Raw genomic sequence first — 20,944 nt, forward strand, 5'->3', positions numbered from 1 at the left:
CCTCCCAGAATATTGGAAATAAAAGCAAAACTAAACAAATGGGACCTAATGAAACTTAAAAGCTTTTGCACTACAAAGGAAACTATAAGTAAGGTGAAAAGACAGCCCTCAGATTGGGAGAAAATAATAGCAAATGAAGAAACAGACAAAGGATTAATCTCAAAAATATGCAAGCAACTCCTGCAGCTCAATTCCAGAAAAATAAATGACCCAATCAAAAAGTGGGCCAAAGAACTAAACAGACATTTCTCCAAAGAAGACATACAGATGGCTAACAAACACATGAAAAGATGCTCAACATCACTCATTATTAGAGAAATGCAAATCAAAACCACAATGAGGTACCATTACACGCCAGTCAGGATGGCTGCTATCCAAAAGTCTACAGGCAATAAATGCTGGAGAGGGTGTGGAGAAAACGGAACCCTCTTACACTGTTGGTGGGAATGCAAACTAGTACAGCCGCTGTGGAAAACAGTGTGGAGATTTCTTAAAAAACTGGAAATAGAACTGCCATTTGACCCAGCAATCCCACTTCTGGGCATACACACTGAGGAAACCAGATCTGAAAGAGACACGTGCACCCCAATGTTCATCGCAGCACTGTTTATAATAGCCAGGACATGGAAGCAACCTAGATGCCCATCAGCAGATGAATGGATAAGGAAGCTGTGGTACATATACACCATGGAATATTACCCAGCCATTAAAAAGAATTCATTTGAACCAGTCCTAATGAGATGGACGAAGCTGGAGCCCATTATACAGAGTGAAGTAAGCCAGAAAGATAAAGAACATTACAGCATACTAACGCATATATATGGAATTTAGAAGGGTGATAACGATAACCCTATATGCAAAACAGAAAAAGAGACACAGAAATACAGAACAGACTTTTGAACTTTGTGGGAGAATGTGAGGGTGGGATATTTCAAAAGAACAGCATGTATACTGTCTATGGTGGGGCAGATCACTGGCCCAGGTGGGATGCATGGGATGGGTGCTCCGGCCTGGTGCGCTGGGAGGACCCGGGGGGGTCGGGTGGAGGGGGAGGTGGGAGTGGGGATCGGGATTGGGAATGCATGTGGATCCATGGCTGATTCATGTCAATGTATGACAAAACCCACTGGAAAAAATAATAATAATAATAATAAAAAGAAAGAAAAAGAAAGAAAAGAAAAGAAAAATAATGCTATTGATATTATAAAAAGATGAAAAGCATTGTTTTTATATGAAAATAGCAAAATAATATGTAAAACCTGGTCAAGCAACAATTAAAAGGGAAATACAGTTTATTCTTATGCCTTTTGAGTTTCACAGGTAAAGAAAGAATTGATGCATATTTGTGATTATTGTAAAAATATGTCTATGATAATGAGATAAAAATGAAGAAACAGAAGGTTAAGTTCATGCTTAGCATCAGGGCTCATGCTGAAATACTTTGAATGCTCCTGAAATAATTCAATAGAATCATGAAATGGGTATTATGTATGACTAAATGAAAATAAATATTTCATCTGAGGAGAAGTAAAATATACACAAGTTAAAAAAAAAAAAAAAAAGCATTTGCTTAATTATGACATTTCAAGAATCTCAGTAAGAAACAACTTCCTCCTTATCCCCAAATTAAAGCAGCAGGAACAAGTTTAGCACTCTTTAAATAAGAGGGGTAGGACAATTACGGTAAGACAATGTGCTGCAAAAACCCAAGTAACTTAAAACCCAGTGGACCAACTGCTTGGCTGTTGGATGAAACTCACAATTAACTAACTAACCTCCAGTACTAGGGCATAAATTCTGAAGCCAATGAAAAGCCTGCCCTGTCAGCATATACAAGGCTTTGGAGGCCTATACAAGTTTTTCACTGCTACACACAAACAGTAAAAACAGAATCAGGGTGATGACTGCACAAAAATGAGACTGTACTAAATACTATTGATTCGTATGCTTTAAGATGGTTCATTTTATGTTACATGAATTTCATTTACCTCAATAAGGAAACAGAGGAAGTGGGACTTAAACCACAAAATCATGGGAAGAATGCCTATTAGAAAAATACCTATAAAACATCAATATAATTCATAACCAATCAACAGTATTATAGCTCACGTACAGATATTTTATAGTAGACATATATATATATATATATATATATATTCACATGAGAAGAAAAGCAAAAAAGAAAAGGAAAGCTGAATGAAAGACTACTCAAAATACATTTCTGAACGAAAATAATGATCTTTAAGAAGAGTCCGGGAACAATATAATTTACAAAGAATGTCCCTAAAAGCTGTGAGAGACTTGGTAATAGGAGATTAAAATAATCTGTTCCTACTGTGACTGGTCTGAGGCAGACTAATGTGGAAGCAGGAATATAAGCAAAGTGACAGAGTAAATTTTAAAATCTTGGGAACTGCTGATTTTTTGTTGTTGTTGATCTTTTTAAGACACACGTTACTTGGTCCTAAGTTTGTGTATGGCCGCCATAAGACCTGGCCAAGTAATCAGTGACTGCACTGAAGCTGCACCAGGGAACAATCAAGGCCTTCTTGCGATAAGGTCTGGAGGCTTCTGGGTTTCCACCCAAGAAAGCGGAAATGTTCATTAAGAGAAAATAACAGAACTCAATGACAGTGTGAGCAATACTGAATGACAGGCTCAAATGTAAATTTCAGCATTCATAATCCATCTTCCATGAGGATTTGCCTTGCTTAAATTCTGCTGGACACAGGGCTTACTAGTCCGTCTAGTATTAATAACAGAACAGTGGTGAGATTGTGCTCTGAAAGCTCCTGGTGAAATGTAAATTAAACAGCCCAAGAACCAGGAATACTAATTTGCCAGAATTCTCTGGGAGTAAATGATCTACTGCACATAGTAGCAGATGGACAGATAGGATGAAGGAAATAAGAATAAACTACAAAATTTCTAGATGCTCTACACTGTGTATACTTGAATCTTCTAAGATAACTGTTAAAAACTTCCACTCAAAAAAAAAAAAAAAAATGCCAACACTCCCTATGAAAGAGAGTCGCATGCCATCCAGACTCTGGAAATAACCCTGCTCCATTCCTCTCCTCTGAGGTCGTATTTTGCTGCCTAATAAAGACCTGAAAATCCAGGCAGTCATCAGGACTTCCCCACCCCACCCCCGAAAAGTGACTGAGCTTCCCTTAGAAAAATGCAGATGGTCTCATCTAACCTTCCAGAGTAACAAGTGGTTGGTGCCACAATGCATTTGGGGAGCTCAGGTTCAGTAACAAGCATCAATATTCCTTTGTTAATATCAACAGAACACAAATCCAAAGTGACTTGGAAAAACTGACAGAGCAAAGCAATTTAAAAAAAAAAGGTAAAGAGAAAAAAATAAAAATATTACAGTGGAGAAACCTGGCAGACTCCACTTTAACCAAATGATCAAAGTTAGCATCACTAGTAATAAGTTGGCATCATGTGTGGTAAGAAGGGCATGCCACTTCTTGGGCAGTTTTTCTAAACTTCCATAAGCCCAGCCTCATCATGAGGAAAACTCAGATGAGTAACATTCTACAAAATACACGATCAATAGTCTTCAACAGCATCAAGGCAAGAAATACAAAGACTGGAAACCGTCACAGATCAGAGGAGACTATGTAGACATGGCAACTGAGTGCAAGGTGGAATCACAGTTTGGATTCTGGAACGCAAAAGGGTTATTAGTGGGAAAACTGGTGAAATCTGAATAATGTCTGCTGCTTAGTTAATCATATACCAATGTTAATTTCTTAGGTTTCTTTTTTTTTTTTTAATACATGGGCAATCTTCATATTTCTTTCTCTTACTTAGATTTGTTAATTTCTAATAAAAATATGTGTATTTTTAATTTTACCAAAGATTTCATAAATTTTTCAGTTGGTATCATACACCTCTATTTTTCCTAAGAAAAATATTTAACAGGGACTTTCTTGGTGGTCCAGTGGTTAAGAATCTGCCTTCCAATATGCAAATAAAGAAAAAAAAAAAAAAAAAAGAATCCACCTTCCAATGCAAGGGATGTGAGTTTGATCCCTGGTGGGGGAAGTAGGATCCCATATGCCATGGGACAACTAAGCCCACTTGCCACAACTGGAGAAAAGCCCGGGCATCGTTGAAGACCCAGCACAGCCAAAAATAAATAAAATTAAAGCAAAGAATAACTTGTCATAGTTGGAGGGGTACTTCTCTTCCTCACAAGGAATTCAGTCCTTTGAGAATAGAGACCTTTTCCTTTCTTCTTTCTATCGCTAGCACAACACTTTGCCAAAAGGATTCCTTATGACCAGGTCAAAAAGGTTAAAAAAAAATAGAGAGAGAAAGAAAAAAAAAAAAAAAAGGCAATTTCACTTAAGAACAAAGCAGCAATTTGCTGTGTGTCTGTCACAAGCATTATATCTGCCTGTTTGTGGAGAAGGAAGCTGAGATTAGGGAGGTCACACTCCTGGAAATGGCTGGGGTGGGGTGCAAAGCCCTGGTCTGCCTGACTCCACACTTAAAGTCATGAGAGTGTGAGGCTCACAGATGTGGAGGCCCTCCCCAAATCTGCATATCTGCAGGGGAAGTGTCCCCTTAATGGTATAAAAATGTTGTGGCCTTGACGGTCTATTAGTTTTGAACGAACACTGTTATCATGCAAGATGTTTACATTAGGGGAAGCTGGGTGGAGGGTACATGGCACTCTCCATTCTGTCTCTGCAACTCTTCCATAAATCTTAAATTTATTTCCTTAAAAGTGGTGGAGAAAATATTGTTACCTAAATGTAATGGGATATTCTGGATTGAACTCTTATGGGAAAATTGGAATATAATCTAGAATTTGGTTAAGTTTTGTCCTCTTGTTGATATCTTAATTTTGACAAATGTCCCATGGTCATATAATCGTTAAAATTAGGGGAAGCTGGATTAAAAATACATGTATCATTTTAGCAACTTTTCTGAAAGAAACTATTCAGATTGTTCACTATAAAATTATTCTAAAATAAAAACTTTATTCTTATTAAAAAAGAAAACCCAAAAGCCATAAAAATTAAGGGAAATAAACATTTTATATACAATTATAATTGCATTTGTAATGAAATAAATATAGTTTTATTAGAATAAGGCTAACTTATTAAACCTTAATTCTTTAATAGATATCTTTTTAATATTCCATTTTAAGAAGAAGTAAGCACTCCTGCCAAGAGTGGTGGTGTCTAGGAAAAGTATTTGTACAACCGAGTTGCAAGCTAGATCTGCTTTTCCAGATAAGCTATGGTTACTCATCCTTGGGTACTTTGTAGATATTTTCTCATTTCTGAAAAACGAACAAAGTCTTTCACCTGAAGGAGAACAACTGACAGTATCTGCTGCCAATGAAAAATTCTGAGATTTCGAATTCTGGAAAATTTGGATCTACCACTGTGAGCTGGACAGCCTCCCAGTACTTTAAGACTTTCTGATGAGATTGGTGGTGATATTAATGAATGCAACTTGTTAATGAAATCAGTGAACATTAGCTCTTTTTTTTTTTTTAACATTAGCTCTGTGTAATTCAGTGAACTAGCATTTTACAAATGCCTAAAATGACTAGTGTGTGGTGTTACAAATCATGTATATTGGTTAAAAAAAATCATTCAAAATGCAAGTGAGACCAAAGATTTTCATGTAATAGTACAAAATGCTTACTGATATGTTTTCAGATTCCACGTTGCAACTAAGCTTTAAGAAACTACCACTGGAGAACTTTGTGTATAAAGAAATCCAAGTATCTGAATTTGGTGTGCTGATGAATTAGATGCTAATGCATAAAGCCACTGTATGTTTTGTTGAGCTCGTCAATGTTTTGTATTATGTTTTTAAACAGGGAAATCAAGGTGCTGCTTTTTTATGAGGTGAGTTATATGTACCATTCTCTCTATTTGACAGGCTGTGCTGCCTACCGGAGCTTGCCTGCAGCAAACAGTGAGGAAGGGCAGATCTATCTAGTCACTGGCGCTCGGGGTCCTGGAGGTCCTCGGAGACAGCCAGCAGCAAGGACCCAAAGACGCGTGCTCTGCCTGCAATCCTGCTCCTGAGGCTTCCAGGGGAGATCAGTCACACTGATCCCAAGATCTATGATTTCCAGACTCAAACCTGCTCTTAAAGCCGCTCAGAAGTCCTGGGTCTTTTTTGCCCAGAAGTCTTTTTTGCAATAGAAGGAGGGAGTGCACCTGGAGAAGTGAGACTGCTGGGGCGGTGGAACAGGACGGGTGGGATCCGAGCTCAAGGAGGGCACTGGTTCTGGAGCAGAAGCTTCCAGAGCACACGAGCTCTAAGCACAGAAAGCCCGTTTAGCGCGCCTCGCAGAAGCGCTCGCACAGAACGCGTTCCTTCCCTGACTATTTGAAGACAGACTGAGTTAGCGCCAACACCAATTGGAAATAGACGGACACTGAGCTGCAAGAACTCAAAAACTCTACTCAGACAAAGTTGTGATGGCAACTAACAAACCAATGAAGACACGGAGTTCTAAACACGGCTAAATATGGGCCACAGGATGGGTCACGGGTGTGACCAGCTGCACCTCACGGCACGTCAACGTGGACAGGGGAGGGCGGTGGGGCCTGGAGAGGCTGGCTGACATGTTAACTGTGATGCATAAATCTGAATCTTACAACGGGAGGGTAAGTGCAGAAGGTACAAATCTTCACCCCCTCGGGGGCTTTATCTGTATTGGTAGTTGATGCTGCGGTCTGCGTTTCTGCCTTAACCCCCCTTGTGATGACTGGGAGGAGCTGGGAGGGCCGCACGTGTGCTCTGGTAGCTTCTATTCCAAAACTAATGCACTCCTTGAGCTGAAGATTCCACCCATCCTTTTCTACCTCCTCAGCATCTCACTTCTCACACCTCCTTCTTCTATTTTAGCTTTTCCCTTTGTAGTTGCTCCAAGAGTCTGCCCTCACTTGCTGCATCCCTCACACACCCTAGCTCCTGCCTTCTCCCACTGCATTTGGACTGTCTTACTCCTCCTCTGAAACCACCTGGTGGAGGTCCCCAGTGACTTCCTAATTATCGAAGGCAAAAGAACTTTTTCTCTCTTTTGTTGTAGGTTTTGGGGATGTGGGAGTCCTGGATATTTTTGCTGGATTGAGACCATTATTTAGAGCTAAAAGTTTCAGAAATGTAAGGGTCACCTGGAGAGCTCACCCAAAGCAAAGGATAGCAGGAGAGGCACAGAGAAATCTAAGACGCTTTTCAGTGCTCTGCAACCAGAAGTAGCAGGCCTGGGCTCTGAAGCCAAGGAGCTATGCTCCTGTTGGCTTACCCCTCACTAAACTGCCATTTCTAGTCTTCTGTAGTTTTTGTTTTAAATAAGGTACTTCAGAGGCTTTCCCAGTAAGTACATACTGATCTTAGGGTTTAACAGCTACATTATATTCCATTGTGTAGATATACTATATTTCATTAGTCATATGTTACTGGGTATTTAGGCTCTTTTCAGTTTTGCTATAGCAAAAAAAAGTTGTAATGCTTTCTTATAGAAAAAAAAACTATCATTAGTCATATTTTGGTGTAGTACCACAGAACAATATCCAAAATGATCCAAACAGCTATTAAAATACTCCTTTCTTAATAAGAAAAAAACATAGGAAAAAAAAAAGAGTGCTCGCTTCGGCAGCACATATACTAAAATTGGAACGATACAGAGAAGATTAGCATGGCCCCTGCGCAAGGATGACACTCAAATTCGTGAAGCGTTCCATATTTTTAAACAGATCACCAGCCCAAGTTGGATGCATGAGACAAGTGCTCGGGCCTGGTGCATTGGGAAGACCCAGAGGGATCGGGTAGAGAGGGAGGTGGGAGGGGGGATCGGGATGGGGAATACATGTAAATTCATGGCTGATTCATGTCAATGTATGACAAAAACCACTACAATATTGTAAAGTAATTAGCCTCCAACTAATAAAAATAAATGGAATAATAATAATAATAATAAAAAACAACAACAAACAAGCAAAAAAAGAAAAAATACTTCCTTTTCCAACTATGTATCTGTATAAGATTGGCTTTTTTGCATATAATTCAACCTAAGTAACATATTTTAAAACAGCTTGAATGGAGCAGCAGATCTGAGAATCCAGTTATCTTCTATTAAGATATGCATGTGTGCTTAGCTGTGTCCAACTTTTTGCAACCCCATGGACTACAGCCCACCAGGTTCCTCTGTCCATGGAATTTCCCAGGCAAGAATACTGGAGTGGGTTACCATTTCCTTCTCCAGGGGATCTTCCCAATCTAGTGATCAAACCCGTGTCTCTGGCATCTCCTGCAATGGCAGGCGGGTTCTTTTTCACTGCGTCACCTGGGAAGTCAATCTTCTATTAAACCAGACGTTAAAGAGAGAAAATCACAGCAGGACTCTAATTTTTTTTGGTAAACATAGTTATTTATATTATGTTAACATGTATCAGAGTTCATGATTGTTATTTGAAAATGAATTAATAAATATTTTAAAGCTGTTCTCAGTTTTAACTTTTTACACTATAAATGGCAGTTTTAAACCATCTCAACAATTTTGAAGAGTGCTAAGAGGTCCTGAAAACAAAAAGTCTGAGAACTGCCAAGCTGGGTAAAATGCATACAAGCTTCTTTTCTCCAATGCGGGGGGGAGGAGGGGGGTGGGGGGGGGGGCGGGGAGGGGGGGGACGGGAAGCCAGACTCTTATTACAGCGAATAATTCACACCACCAGCTCCAAAATAGCTAAGCTTTTTCAGAGGCTGATATGCTATGAAGTGAATCAAGTGTGTTGAAGTTTTAGTCAGTCTGTGCATTTAATTCTGCCCACCTCCTCCCCAACTCTTAGCAAAAAAAAAAAAAACACAACAAAACCATCAAATTTCATACCTTGTGTTTGCCAAACCATGAAGCCAGTTTTGTTTTGTTTTTTTTTACACGCCTTTGCACCTTTAAGGAGTTTCCCTGACCATCACCACCTCCACATTATACAAAGGCAAGTGGCTCAACTTCTATCAGATTCTCCTATCTTTTCTCCAGGGATACCAACCCTGAGCACATTTGGAGACATATTCAGGACTGTTAGAAGTAACTGGTTTTGAATTCAGAATAAAATAACAACTACCTGTGGCCCAATAGGGATGTGCTTCATGGTCTCCTTGACTATGGTCAATTTCAAGAGGGCCAGAGTTTCATAAATACAATCTGAAGTTTTTAATGTTTGTTGATTGTGCTATCCAACCCCACATTTGCACTGCTAATGGATATACTCCAACGAAAGATGAAAATGATCCACTGAGAGACAACTAGTTTTCTACTTGGTTGAATCTTGAATACTTTCTATCTTTTTAAATGCTGGTCTCCCAATAGAGCTTGGAGTACCTGTTTTGTGACGTACCCACATACTTCTTACCAAATCAAATAAAAAATGACTTCTGGAAGGATGTCCCTTCTGAAAGTAAATACAAGGGTCCTTATACTACAAAACAGCTTTATTTCACAGATGTGGTGACTTTGGAGTAGAAGTCAGGGAGCGCTGGAAGTGACTCTAAAGAGAATGATGTATCTAATTAGTCAACCACTGACTGGGTGCTGAATCACATGGCTGGGTAGTGAATAAAGTTCCTTGGAGCCAAAGTAATGGGATAAATTCTAAATTCTGGCCTTAGATGAGTAAGAAAAGCTGTAAGGAAAACAGAGCAAAAAAAAAAAAGAAATCTATGGTACTGGCAGATCAAAGAAAGCATAAACCGTTTCCCCCTTGAGATCAATTACCCATGTAGAATTATATCTACTTGTTAGCTGTATCATAATACAAACAAATAATGTTGTGTTTAACTGGGATCCATGTAACTCATATCAGTTGCCAAAGCACATCAGGGCCTCCAGACTACTAGACTCTCCTATTCAGACTTAAATAGAATTAGTTCATCTATCATCTCATGTAGGAAAACACACGCACCCGTCCACTCTCTTCTGGATATTCTCAGAGTCTTTTACTAGTTGCTTTCAGTTTCTGTTTTTTTTTCAGTTGAGTTCAATTTACAGCCTCTGCTCTGTCACTCGTCTTTAGCATACCATCTATACACGCGATGTTATATATATTGGTGCCCCTGACAGATAGCAACCAATTCTGCCACCAGTGCAAAGCTGTGGGCCATATCACTTTTCCAGAAAGCTTCAGGAAGGGCAGTGGTGGTGGTGTGGAGGAGGGAAGCCTCCACCCAGCACAGTAACTGACTTAGAGTGGAACAGAGAATTAACCATCTCTCTTTTTGGGAGTCCGTGGGAACTCTTCACCAGCTAGTTCTTCTCTGAAGGTCCTACAGTAGTCAAGAATTCTCAGTATACATGTAATTTTTCTAGGCGGCAGGTCCGTAATTTTCCGTGGATTTTCAAAAACCTCAAGGTCCAAGAACTTTATATTTAGGTGAAAACATCAAAGTGCACTCTAATAGTAAACAACTGTCTCCCCATTAGGTAACTGAATAAGTAATAGGGAAATGAAAATTAAAGCTATAGGAAAAGTTGCAAGCTAATAGTAAACAAGGACATACTGTTTCACACCCATGAAAATGGCAATACTGAAGTCTGCCAATGCCAAGGACTGGAGCAATAGGGACTCTCACTTGCTGCTAGACTGATTCAACCACTTCGAAAACAAACTGACATTATCTTTTTTTTTTGACATTATCTTCTTAGGTTAACATTTAAACACATTCTAGACCCAGTCATTCTTAGAGCAGTTTTCAAACTGTTGCTTTTAATCTAATGGATCATGAGTCAATTTAGTGAGTACAACCAGTATTTTATTTTAATAAAAGTAAATGGAACAAAATGTTATATTTTTACCTCATTACACACAAACAGTGCCATTTTGTCTTATTATATTTCTTCCTACGGGGTCATGGTTAAAAACACTTCCCACAACAGACCTGGAGTAACACCTACACGTGTGCATAAGGAAAGGTGGAGGGGAATGTTCAACTTGTTCAGTGTTAAGATGCATTTTGGGCTGTCCTTTCAAATATACCACTCCTTCCCCAATCTCCTTCCTAAAACCACTCATTAATTCAACAAATATTTATTAAGTGCCTGTTTCTAACATAAATTCTTCTGGGTGCTGCTGATACAGAGATAAGTAAACCAAGTAAGCTGGGTTCCCACTGGTGGGGCTTATGACCTCAACATGTAAACATACACGGTTCTGAGCACAATGACAATATCCAACCACCACCCAGTACTGAGAACTTTCATAGGTGAAATTCTGGGTTGAAGTCACAGATTCAGGTCCCCATAAACGCCTCCCAGAGTGATATTGCTATCAGAGTTTGTTACTTTGGGACAAGAAGAAGTCCAGCAGGAACTAAAAACTCCATCTCAAAACAATGTTCGGTCAGATATTACAAAAACTTAGAAAGGGATAAGAACTAGAAAAGTTCGGAGAATGAAACATTTACAATACACAATAGAACTCCCAGGGTACCTGTAGCCTCCATAAATATACCACGGAAAAAAAAAATCTGAACGCATGGCACGGGCATGTTTTCAACTAGGCTGGGCTCTTTCTGAACTTCTCATGTCAGTTTCCTCTGGTTTCTCTGGTTTCCTTGTATTTGTTTTCAGAACTTTTGTTATTTTTTTGCTCTTTTCCTTCTACTATTCTGCAATGTGCAGCTATGGCACGGACTGGAGTGACGGCTAAGAAAAACAAGCAAAAGAGCTTGTCTTGACCAATTCCCGTAACTACAGGAAGTTATCTGTATAAGATGAAGAAACTCAGAAAAACCCAGGTATTCAATGAAGCTGTTCTTTCCCAGAGGTCCTTTTGCCACCATCAGACACTTGCTATTTCCTGGAGTGTATGGTCTATACAAATTAGGTGATGATAGCCAAATAGTCCTGGGTCACCATTACATTCTCCTGTTTTTACCTGTCTGACCTACAGGCTTTAAGGCAAAAATGTCCTTTGCAGCAGAAAAGAAATCCCTCTGTGATGGCTCTGTGTAGCCTGTGGTGCAGCATCCCACTCTGGGCAGAGAGGTGGGGTCAGGCTGCAGCTCTGGGAGTGCTGACGCCAACACTGTCCTTTATTGAAAGGTCAATAAAGCAGAAATTAAAACACAGCTTTCCAATTTTTTAAAGAGTCACCTCCTGCCTTCCTTCCAGGAAAAGCACCCTTATGTCCTGGATATTCCTGGACAAGCCCAGCTTTTTTACTTCACTCCTTAATGTATTAACTATATCTGACTTATTATTTTTAAAGTTTTATTTATTTGCTGCACAGGGTCTCAGTTGTAGCATGTGGAATCTCATCTGCAGCATGTGGGATCTAGTTTGCCAACCAGGAATCAAACCTGGATCCTGTGCATTGGGAGCATGGAGTCTTAGCCACTGGACCACCAGGGAGGACCTCCTTATTATTATTTTCAAAAATTTTGGCAAAGGCATTTATTTAGGGGAAAAAAACCACAAAGCTTATTTCACATATCGTAATGCCTTCAGGACTGTCCATGCTGTTGGCTTATTGTTTAATACCACTGTATGACTTTTCTGGTAAATAAAACTACAAAAGAAAAAAATTTTGTTGCAGCAGTTGTGCTGATTTTTGGTGTATAAAATATACTCACCATAGCTCCAAAAAAAGTGTGGCATGATCTCCAACACAAGCTATGAGCTGAGGTACCTTCCAGAAGCATACACTCTGCTCTTCATTCCTATATCTATTAAGCAAACCTAAGTGAAGGATCTGTTCATGGATGGGAAAAGAATGAATTCACTATGAAAATATAGTTCACTGTGTGCTCTCCTACTAATGACTATAAATCTTCTGCCCCACAGGGTTGTTTTGTATAGAAGAGAGAATAAAGCTTTTTAGAAATAGTGATATTACATGGAATCTGAGGCGAAGGAGTGGACCTCAGTGGCTACAGTAAGAGCACCAGCTCTTGTTACTACGGCAGTGGCAGATATTATGGTAATGGAGGGTCTCATGAGCAAAGTGTGGATTTGAAATCCACCTGCTTGCCTCTGATGACCCAGCGGTGAATGAGCTGAGAACACTAAAAGAGCCACCACAGGGAAACAGATGAAACATTTGGCCATCTTCATCCAGGAAGGAAGAAATGTTTGGTGTAATGCTCTTTACCTTATCATTAGAGTCAGATTTGGCCTTTTTTTCTTTTAATGTTTATTTTCTTTAGAGAAAAACATAAATCAAAGAATGAGATGGAGACGGAAATCTTTAAAATAGCAAAATGGCTTCATGCATGAAAGTATGAGCACAAACCCATTCTGTGGCCTCCTCTTGTGATGCTCACCTTCCAAATTGCTTACTAAATATTTATTGCTCATCTAATACACAATCTATGGGGAGGCTGAACAAATGCAGGAAGCTTTTTATCCACAAAGAAATGGTGTTTGGGCAGGATATTTGTATTCTGGCAACTGTCCAGAACTGCTCAGCATTGACAAATGGGAAACTGATGTGAGTTTCCCATAGATCCTCATTCATTTGTTTAATAAATGTTCACTGACAAACCATTATGAACCAAGTACTAGACCGAGAAGAGTGAACAGATTTGATTTGTGCCCTCAGGGAATTAACCATCTAGTGAGGGAGAAGAAAGGTGAAAAAATAAAATAGACAACAAAATCTATGTACTTACAAGTTGAGGTAAGTTCTACAAAAGAAAAGAATCAGGGACTATGAGAGAGAAAGACAGTGGGAACCGAATTTATTGAAGAGGTGTATCCTAAGGTTCTTCTCCCCTCTAAATATTAAGTATCTAAAATAAAATAATTTTTGAAAATCTATTACTTTAAGCACCTTTCTGCCAGAAGAAAAGATAAGGGCCTTATTAAATCATTTACATGTTTTAAATGGTAATTAATGCACAGGCACAAAATTCAAATTGAAAATATGCCTTCCTTCCCTCTCCTATCGTCTAGTTACCAAATTCTGGCTCCTCTGAGACAAATGTTGTTATTAGTTCCTTGAGTATCTTTCTAGAGATAATACTAAACTAAAATGTAGGACAAGGCCATTCCTCTGAATTTTTTTTGGAAAATATATTTATTTTTCATAAAAATGCTACTTTTACTAACATGTAACGAGTTTATTCTAGAGAAGGGAATGGCTACCCACTCCAGTACTTTTGCCTAAAGAATTCCATGGACAGAGGAACCTGGCAGTCTACAGTCCATGGCGTCGCAAGAGCCAGACATGACTTAATGACTGATACTTTCACTTTCAATGAGTTCATTACTACCTGAATGATTTCTTAGCTTTAATTTCTAATACAAGAACAGATATCAAAAGCTCTTTGGGGTCCTCAGTAATTTGTATGCATGTAAAGAAGTCCTAAGACCAACCAGTTTGAGAACCACTAAACTAGGCATTTATAAACCCGTATATCAGGACTTCCCTGGTGGTCCAGTGACCAAGAATCTGCCTTCCACTGCAGGGGATGCCTGTCTGAGCCTTGGTCTAAGCCCATATGCCGCAACCAGACACCAGCGTACTGCAAGAGGAGGTCCGCGCACACTGCAACAAAGACTCCGTGCAGTCAAAATAAATTTCTTTAAAAATGTAAGTCAATTGTTCATTTTTAACCCTACTAAACCCTGGTCCACCTACTGCATTATTTTGGTAAAGGTTTTAGAGTATGTTCTGAGTAGATTGGCAACAAGATGGAAACCAAGTTACTTATCTGTAGCTACAATATGCTCTGGATTATTTGGCCTTCAACACATCACAAATTTCACCATGGTGACTGGCTAGTTGTTTTCCTACAGCACCTTAAACGTTTAATGTATTAGTAGGTGGAATTACTCAAAGCCCATAAAGAGTTTTCAGAAAGTAATTATATATATATGATAGCTGAAGCTGAATGGCAAAGTTAAACATATGCTTGTGGTGAGAGAATAATGAGAGAAGCTATTTTTAAAATCGAATAATGCAGTAATGGTGGAGTAGATTTTATGGACTAACCCTCCGACAATCAGATAACAATGAGAAATTCTGGGTAAAACTGGAAAAACAAGTATTTAAAGGCACTAAAGAGCAACCAAAACCAGGCAGAAAACTGGAATGGAGTCAATCACCAGAAAAAGGGACCCAGCTGACAGAGCCCAGCTACATACAGAGCTTTGCCTGTGGCACGCACCAGTCCCTGTGGCACAGAGTGGCTACAACTCAAGTTGAAAACTGCATTTTCATGGCAGATCTGCCCAAGTCAAAATGCCATGATAATACTCTACCTACTTCCAAAGTGGGCTTCCCAGGTAGCTCAGCTGGTAAAGAATCCGCCTGCAATGCAGGAGACCCCAGCTCAATTCATGGGTAGGGAAGTTCCCCTAGAGAAGGGACAGGCTACCCACTCAGTATTCTTGGGCTTCCCAGGTGGCTCAGATGGCAGAGAATCTGCCTGTAACGTGGGAGACCTAGATTCAATATCTGGGTTTGGAAGATCCCCTGGAGGAGGGCATGGCAACCCACTCCAGTACTCTTTCCTGGAGAATCCCCATGGACTAAGAAGCCTGGCGAGCTATGGGGTTGCAGAGTTGGACATGACTGTGTGACTCACACACACACACACACACACACACACACACACACACGCGCGCGCGCGCGCGCGCGCGCGCGCGCACGTGCGTGCTCAAACTTCCAAAGAAGGAGCCTGCAGTAATATTCATCACAGAATTTTCTTCCCTCTATTATAAATAGAAAGATGTATATGTGTTTTATGTCTGCGCACAAATAACTCAACACTGGGCGGGAGGCCCACCTGCAAGCTCAAGACTGGGCCCAGGAGCGCTCACCAGTCTCGACAAAGTGTCAACTGACACTCTGCCAAAGGGTCCAGATCAGTGGGACTTTCCAGCTCTCTAAGGAAGCAATGTACAGCTGCCTATTAATTTTAGATTTTAGACCATAAGGAAAGATGTTTTGCTTAGACAAAAAGGAAAATAATTAGAAACAGGAGAGCTTTTCAAAACAACTTTTACACAGTGAACATTAAAAAAAATCTCTTAAGCTCAGGCACAGAATACTGGCTTCTTTTCGTTTGTGACCCTCTATCCAGCATAAACTTGCTATGTAACTGATCATGTGTAACAACTGATCATGAACAAAAGAGGCAGTTTGAACCCCAGCAGAAAAAATACACTTATTAAAGGGTCTGCTCCTCCTAAGACTGTTTTGATTAGAGTTATGAAGCCATTTTGTCCTTGACCAAGGAACAATTCACCCATTCTGGCTGTAATAACCACTTCTATTTGAGACGAAAACTGTTTTTATCAGATTTCTAAATATGAAGAAGCCTCTAAAAACACACTGTTTATCAGAAAGCAAAATAGTAAATAAACTAAATGTCTCTATAGGGAAATGGTTTTATAAATTATAGAACATTCAAAATAGAACACTAGGCAGCCACTAAGAGAAATATCAAATAATCTATATGCACAACACGATATGTGTTAGTGTGTATATTTTTGTATTTTTAAGCAAAAATGACACATTTTAAGAAAACAGGTTTGGATGACTTCATGTAACTAAAACCAACTGTTACACGTGCAGAAAAATCCCAAGCACAGATAAGTATATAAAGATTACTAAACGCTTAGGAAAAGGTCTAGAATAGAGCTGTTCAGTTGAAATATAATGGAAACCACAAATAAGAGTCACAAATATAATTTAAAACTTTATAGTATCCATATTAAAGAATGTAAAGGTGAAGTGAATTTTAATTATCTATTGTATTTAACCCAATATATTAAAAATGTTACCACTTCAATAATGAAATGGATACAAAAACTGAGATGTTTGCTTATTTTTTTCTAACTGTTCAAAATTTAGTGCATATTTTACACTTACAACACATCTCAATTTAGGGTAGTCACATTTTAATGCTCAGCATTAAATGCTAAGCATCAAATATGCTTAATGAAGACTGTACTGAACAGAGGAGGTCTGGAAAAAAAAACAAATTATTAACTTTCATTTTGTTTTCTATATCTTTCTGCACTGTTTGAACTTTTTAAGCAACAGTTTAAATTGTTTTTACTTTGATGATATTTAAAAAAGTGACTGTTTAAATATAATCAAGACAGATTAAAAAACCTAAACACACACACCAGAACGATGAGGGAAAGAAAGAAAAAACCATCTCAACCTTAGGATAGGGAAACTTCTTAGGAAACAAAAAGCACTAACCATTAAAAAAAAAAAAAAAAAGATAAATAAACCAAACGAACAAAATTTAAAATTTCTGCTCATCGGAACATACCATAGGACTTCTGGTGGTCCAGTGGTTAACAATCTGCCTGCCAATGCAGGGGACGCGGGTTCAGTCTCTGGTCAGGGAAGATCCCACATGCTGTGGGCAACTAAGCCCGTGTGCCACAGCTACTGAGCCCAAGCGCTACTGAAGCCTGCAAGCTCAAAAGCCTGTGCTCTGCAACAACAGAAGCCACCACAACGAGACTCCCATGCACCACAACCAGAGAGAAGCCCCTGCTCGCCACAACTAGAGAAAAAGCCCTTGTAAAGCAAAGACCCGGCACAACAAAAATAAATAAATGAATTAAAAAAAACGAACACACACCATAATGGGCAACTGGTAAAGAATCCACCTGTCAATGAACGGACACAGGTTCAGCCCCTGGCTGGAGAAGAATCCACAAAGTGTGGAGCAACTAAGCCCATGTGCCCCAACTAGCCTTCATGCCCTGGAGCCCGTGCTCTACAAGAAGAGCTGCTGTGATGAGAAGCCTGAGACCCGCACCTAGAGCAGCCCCCACTGTCCACACCTAGAGGAAGCCCCCACTGTCTGCACACCCCACTGTCTGCACCTAGAGAGCAGCACCCACTGTCCACACCTAGAGAGCAGCCCCCACTGTCTGCACCTAGAGAGCAACCCCCACTGTCCACACCTAGAGCAGCCCCCACTGTCCACACCTAGAGGAAGCCCCCACTGTCTGCACACCCCACTGTCTGCACCTAGAGAGCAGCACCCACTGTCCACACCTAGAGAGCAGCCCCCACTGTCTGCACCTAGAGAGCAGCCCCCACTGTCCACACCTAGAGCAGCCCCCACTGTCCACACCTAGAGAGCAGCCCCCACTGTCCACACCTAGAGCAGCCCCCACTGTCCGCACCTAGAGCAGCCCCCACTGTCCACACCTAGAGAGCAGACACCACTGTGTGCACCTAGAGCAGCCCCCACTGTTCACACCTAAAGAGCAGCCCGCACTGTCTGCACCTACAGCAGCCCCCACTGTCCACACCTAGAGAGCAGCCCCCACTGTCTGCACCTAGAGAGCAGCCCCCACTGTCTGCACCTAGAGAGCAGCCCCCACTGTCTGCACCTAGAGAGCAGCCCCCACTGTCCACACCTAGAGCAGCCCCCACTGTCCACACCTAGAGAGCAGCCCCCACTGTCCACACCTAGAGAGCATCCCCCACTGTCCACACCTAGAGCAGCCCCCACTGTCCACACCTAGAGAGCAGCCCCCACTGTCCACACCTAGAGAGCAGCCCCCACTGTCCGCACCTAGAGAGCAGCCCCCACTGTCTGCACCTAGAGAGCAGCCCCCACTGTCTGCACCTAGAGAGCAGCCCCCACTGTCCACACCTAAAGAGCAGCCCCCACTGTCCGCACCTAGAGCAGCCCCCACTGTCCACACCTAGAGAGCAGCCCCCACTGTCCACACCTAGAGCAGCCCCCACTGTCCACACCTAGAGAGCAGCCCCCACTGTCCACACCTAGAGCAGCCCCCACTGTCCACACCTAGAGAGCAGCCCCCACTGTCCACACCTAGAGAGCAGCCCCCACTGTCCACAGCTAGAGAGCAGCCCCCACTGTCCACACCTAGAGCAGCCCCCACTGTCTGCACCTAGAGAGCAGCCCCCACTGTCCACACCTAGAGCAGCCCCCACTGTCTGCACCTAGAGAGCAGCCCCCACTGTCCACACCTAGAGCAGCCCCCACTGTCCACACCTAGAGCAGCCCCCACTGTCTGCACCTAGAGCAGCCCCCACTGTCTGCACCTAGAGAAAGCCCCCACTGTCTGCACACCCCAGTGTCTGCACCTAGAGAAAGCCCACTCACAGCAACAAAGACCCAGTGCAACCAAAAATAACAAATATAATTTGAGCTAAAAAAACATAAACAGATAGTAATAGCATTTATATCTGACAAAGTACACTTATACAGAATATATATTAAGAAGTCCTACAATTCAACAAATTGATGAACAACTGAATAAAAAATGAGACTGGAGGACAAATTTCACAAAAGAAGGCATACAAATGGCCAATAAGCACATGCAAAGATGTCATTATTATTAGTCTTCAGAGCAATGCAAATAAAAACCCACACCCACCAAAATAAAAAAAGACTGACAAAACCAAACGTGGACCAGGATATGGACCAAGTGGAACTCTCACACACGCTTGCAAGAATATAAAATAATGCACTCACTTTGGAGAACTGTTTGGCAATCTGTTTTTCACATTAAATACACACCTACCCTATGACCTAGCAATCCTATTGCTAGGTATTTATTTACCCAAGAGAAATAAAAACATGTCTTCAAAAAGATTTGGAAACAACCCAGACACCCATCAACAGGATGGATAAACTGGCATATTCTCATACAATGGAAATAAATGAATATGACACAGTAACATGGGTGAGTCTAAAAAACATTATGCTGAGTAAAAAAAGCCACGAACAAAAGAGTTACACAACATATGACTGATATACATCAAACTTTGGAAGAGGAAAACTACCATATCGTAATGAGTGGTTGCCTGGGGCAGAAGGTGCCAGGGGAGGGGGGAAGAGAACCACCTGAGAAAAGGCATGAGGAAGCTTTCTGGGGAGATGGAGTCACACCACACAGACCTCATTTCAGGAGGGGCTCTATGGATATATACAATTGTTGTAACTCAATGAATTGAACACTAAGGCTCCTGTGATAACTATCCTATACAAGTCAAATTCTGTGGGGAACCAAAACGCACTCAACAGATGTTGTTTAATACATCTTCTGTGTAGATGAAGACTCAGAAAATAACGAAGCTTAGAATATGGGGACTGTCGCTAAAATGCTCTCCACCATTCTTGAGTTTACATGAAATGTAATGAAAGGATACTAACCACAACTAAAATGATATCCTTATCTCTCTACAATCTTGCCTTATTTATATCTCACCCCTTTCTAGCATATTCTCAATATATAGCTATTAACAAGGTATCTAGCTGAAGTAACAAAAAAAGAAAAAAAAGATGGCAAAGAAGAGAAAAACTAAGTATGAGAGAAGATACAGAAAGATCTTCCTGTGTTCAAGTACAATCTAGTCAATTTAGTTTCAAAGGAGGAGAAACATGAAGCCATTAAATATGCTCTTAACTGAAAATCAGAGGAATCATTCAAGAAGTCTTTTCCCACTGGCCATACCCAGCTCACTCAGTTCTATTTTTTTTCCTTTCAGTAAAAACTGTTAGAAAATCCCCAAAAGCTCCCCGAAAGCAACAGAGAGGAAGTCACCCCAAATTGCCTTAGCAATAACTAGAATATCATGCCAAGTGGCAGAATGTTTAGCTCAGGTCTCTGTAACATCTCCTATATCTACTCCATTTACTGCACACAACTTAGATGGCAGTCACCAGCAACAGCCTGAACTCTTTAACAATAACAGTGTATGTTATACAACAAAATCCTTTACGTACACTTTAACCCAGGGAAAGTGAAAGTGTTAGTTGATCAGTTGTGCGCAACTCTTTGTGACCTCCTTGGACTGTACCTCACCAGGCACCTCGGTCCATGGGATTTCCCAGGCAAAAATACTGGAATAGGTTGCTATTTCCTTTTCCAGGGGATTTTCCTGATTCAGGGACCGAACCTGAGTCTCCTGTACTGCAAGCAGATTCTTTCCTGTCTGAG

At 40.7% G+C, this 20,944-nt stretch overlaps 1 protein-coding gene and 1 non-coding gene across 2 annotated transcripts in view; one reads left to right on the plus strand and one right to left on the minus strand.

The window, feature by feature from the left end:
* LOC133053091 (craniofacial development protein 1) overlaps positions 1-20,944 on the minus strand; it is a 102,354-nt gene that overhangs the window by 40,540 nt on the left and 40,870 nt on the right. The window lies entirely within an intron of this gene.
* Positions 7,636-7,742, plus strand: LOC133055381 (U6 spliceosomal RNA). The gene has a single exon (XR_009692657.1). It is a non-coding gene; the product is annotated as a U6 spliceosomal RNA (small nuclear RNA).

The sequence above is a fragment of the Dama dama genome, chromosome 4 (genome assembly GCF_033118175.1).
Source record: "Dama dama isolate Ldn47 chromosome 4, ASM3311817v1, whole genome shotgun sequence".
Classification (NCBI taxonomy): domain Eukaryota; kingdom Metazoa; phylum Chordata; class Mammalia; order Artiodactyla; family Cervidae; genus Dama; species Dama dama.